We start from the raw sequence: 4,382 nt of genomic DNA on the forward strand, positions 1-4,382 counted from the left end.
AAAAGACAGGCATATGAGTTAAACATTTACCTGAGGTAGATACACTCTGCATGTAAAAGATGTCCACTAAAATCAAGGGTTGTGTTCCTTCTGGGGCTTCAGGGAAGCATATATTCTCTTGTTTCTAGAGGCCACCTGCATTACTTGGCTTGTGGTCTGTGGTAGTTAAGGTTCTGTGTCTTTGTGGCTGGGCTGTGGTTTTGAGTGGCTGGGGAGCTGGATGTAGTTATTCCCCATGATGAGATCATAATCATCTCCATGGTGGAATCTGCTGTGAGTAATTGCCTTTGGGGTGTGGCCTGCTCCCATCATATAAGGAGAAGCTTTGAGAAAGTTCTCTAGCTTTTGGCACATTTGGATCCTGCATTTGGCTGAGTCTTCATCTCCAGTTCCTGGACTTGAAGAAGTCTGTTATGTTACCTGACAATCTTGGGATTATTCCTGGACTTAAATTAGTGGTCTGTTGTGTTGCCTGCTTATCTTGGGACTGTGCCATTTTACCTGCTGACCTTGGGTTCCTCAGCCTCAGCATCCAGAAGCTGCCTGAGTTAAGAGATGCCTCTAGCTTCAATAGGCCTGGAATAAGAAGCAGAACTGAAGCCCAAGGGGCCTTCATCCAACCCCTAGAGAGCCAGCACTATGAATTTGGACTTCTACCTTCCTAAACTGTGAGAGAATAAATTCCTGTTTGTTAAAGCCAACCACTTTTGGTATTTCTGTTATAGCAGCACTAGGGAACCAAAACATGGTCCTTTCCTTGCATCATCCCAGCTTCTTGTTTCCATTGTTACATCTCCTACTATTGATCCTGATCCTTTATATAAGGACTCTCGCAATTATATCTAGCCCACCTGGATAATCCAGGAAAATCTCCCCATCTCAAGACCTTTAATTTAATCACATTTGCAAAGTCCTTTTTACCATGTAAAGAAACATCCCAAATCCCTGGAGAACCAGGATATTCATTCTATTAGTTTGTGTGTTGATGGCTCACAGCTGAGTCTCTCTCCAGGCATTGTCCTTCACTGAAAGGAGCCACCTCACTAGGATTCTGACACCTCTCAAGGGATAGGCTGTATCCAATGGCTGGTCCACACAGGGATGTATAGTCCTGGCCCCTCATGCCTTGGGGCTAACACAGCTCCAGATCTTCTCCATCAGTTGAAGATTGGAATTAGTTGAGGCCTCTGTTGCTACTAAACAGCTGTTCAACTTCCCCCTCTACTGAATCCTACTTCCCTCACTTCAATACAGGTGTTGTTCTCAAGCCCATTTCCCAATACCAATTCCCTCTGCACACAGATCTCTGTTTTAGAATCTGTTCCCCAAAGAACTGAGGCACAACATTATCAGTTTACATTATGGCTAGCAGAGATAGGTATACAGCTGCTATATGGATTGCAGACTATGATAGTTCCTGGTTCTTGTCTTTGCCAACACGTGACATTATCAAACTTACTAACTTATGCAAACCCAAAAGATGTAAAATGATCACTCATTAATTTTGCACTTCTGATTGCTAGTGAGGTTGATCATATCTTCAATTTTTTATTGGTCATTCGACTTATTCCTTCTTTGAAAAGTCTGGATAAATTTTCTTTTTGTTCTTCTTTTCTTCTTCTATGCTTGTTGAAGTTTTCTAAATCATTTTGCATAATTTTTTTTTTCCAAATACCTTTTTAAAATTACAATGTAATACACACTCATTTTAGGAAGTGTAGAAAACACATATGCCATGACCCAGACAAATGTAGGTTCCAAATGTTCCAAGAAGTTCATAGACCTTTCTCAAAGGCAATCAATGCCATGAAACAAAATGTGTATGAACTGCTGTATGGAAAATGAATTTGCTCTGTAAACTTTCACCCAAATCACAATTTAAATAAATAAATGTAATTGGTGGGTCCAATGGAGGTTGTGGGAGGTGTGGGGAGCTGAAAAATATTTGAAAAAACAATGGACAAAAATGTCCATATCTGATGAAAGCTATGATTTCACAGATTCAAGAAGGTTGACAAATACTATGCACAGCAAATATGAAGGAAACTACACTAATACATAGGAGCTCTGGTAGCAGAGTGCCTAAGGCATTTGACTGCTAATCAGAAGGCTGGTGGCTCAAACCCACCAGCCACTCCTCAGAAGGAAGGTTGGGCAATCTACTTCTGTAGTGATACCACCTCAGAAACCCAAGGAGGGGTCGCTATGAGTCGGGTCCAACTTGACAGCACATAACAACAGCAACAACACTAAAACATATTGTAATCAACTGGCAAAAAATAATAATAAAGACGAAATTCTTAAAAGCAATGATAGAAAAAAAACTGTGTCATAAACAGGAACAAAGACAAAGATGACAACAGATTTGGAAAAATGCAGGTGAGATGACAGAAACATGTCTAAAGTGCTGAGAGGGGAAAAAACAAAAACAAACAAACAAACAAAACTGCCAACCTAAAATTCTATACCCAGTAAATATATCTTTGAAAAGTTTAGGTGATATAAAGACTTTTAAAAATATATAGAAAAGAAATGATTCATTATCAGCAGACCTGCTGTGGTGGTTAAAGTCATGTGTCAACTTGGCTGAGCCTGGTTTTGAGTAGCTATGCAAATGATGTAGTTATTCCCCCATGATCAGACTGATAATCAACTCCACAGAGGAATCCCCATGAGCAGCTGAGTAGCTGCCTTAGTGGTCTGGTTCCAGTATATAAGAAGATCCTTTGAGAAAGGTCTCTGAGCTTCTTGGAACATTTGCATCCTGCATTTGGCTGGGTTGTCAGTGAGTGGCCTGTCATGTTGTCTGCCAATCTTGGAACTATTTCTGGGCTTGAACCGGTGATGGGTTGCTTAATAATCTTGGGACTGTGCCATTTTATTTATCAACCTTGGGTGTGTCAGCTTTAGCAGCCAGCAGCTGCCTGAGTTAAGAAAAGCCTCTAGCTACAGTGGGCTGGGAGCAAGAGGTAGAGCTGAAACCCAAGGTCAAGGGGCCTTCACCTAGCTCCTAGAGCCAGCACTTTGAACTCAGACTTCTAGCCTCCTAAACTGTAAGAGAATGAATTCTTGTTTGTTAAAGCGTTCCATCTGTAGTATTTTCTGTTAGAGTGGCACCAGAGGACCCAAACACCTGCACAAAAAGAAATGTTACAAAAAGTTGTGAGAAATTGCAGTCAATGTCATGAGACAAATAGTAATGAACTGCTATATGGAAAGTGAATTTGCTCTGTAAACTTTCACCCAAATCACAATAAAAATTAAAAACAAAAACAAAAAATCCTTCCAATTTAGAAGCCATCTAGGTTTGCCACTAATTAAAGGTGAAAACAAACATTCTCAACCACTACAGGTAGGAATATAATTTGGCACAGCATTCCTGGGAATCAATTTTGCAGTATATATGAGGGACACCAGATTTAATTGGCACAAAAAAATACGTAAGTCTTGTTCCTCATCCTACATTGGTGAGTAGCGACTGGGGTCTTAAAAGCTTTCAAGCAGCCATCTAAGATGCAGCTAATGGTCTCTTATTGTCAGAAGCGAAAAAGAGTGCAAAAAAAACAAGAGCATTTGGAAGCAATCAGCCCTAGGTCATGATGGCCCCCGAAACCAGAAGAACTAGATGTTGCCCAGCTATCAATGCCGACCACTCAGGAAAAGATCAAATCTGGTGATCCTGGATAGAGAGGGAGGAAAAATGTGGAACAAAATCCAAAAAATCAATAATGACCAGAATTACTGGTCAGATGGAGTCTGGTGAGACCCCCCAGTACTATGGTCCTGGGATACATTCTGGGCCTGAAATAAAACTCACTCCCAGGGGCTGTCTCTCAGCCCAATAGTAAACAAGATGTACACACAGACCACTCAACCCAGGGTGACACACCCACATACTCTATGGAAATGCACCCCTTGGAGCAATGGACCACGGGCACCAGAGGAACAAAACTTGTAGTAGATATCAAGAGATTTTAAAATGTCCATTTGATACATGCTCCTGGATAGAATGGGATAAAATTGTGGAGAACTCAAATTTTTACTTTGTTTTTTTTTTAAAAAAAGTCCATACAAACTGGAACAGTAGAGAAAAAAGGACCCCTGAGACTATCTCCCTGAGACACTCTTTAAACCTAGACTGAGCCTATCCTATCCCCTGAGATCACCCACTAGCAAAATAGCAGAGTGGTATGCAAAATACAGGATTTTACATGTAAGATCAGGAACCATCAGGATTAGACCAAAAGGCTAACAATTCCTCAGAAGCAAAGATGAGAAGATAAGGTGGCAGGGAAAATAGAGTACAGGAAAGGGAACAAACAGAACACTATTAAAGAGAATGTTGACATATTGTGATCTATGTAACTAATGTCACTGAAAAT

Source organism: Orycteropus afer, unplaced genomic scaffold (assembly GCF_000298275.1).
Source record: "Orycteropus afer afer isolate SDZICR_OR568_19922 unplaced genomic scaffold, OryAfe1.0 scaffold00431, whole genome shotgun sequence".
NCBI classification, from domain to species: domain Eukaryota; kingdom Metazoa; phylum Chordata; class Mammalia; order Tubulidentata; family Orycteropodidae; genus Orycteropus; species Orycteropus afer.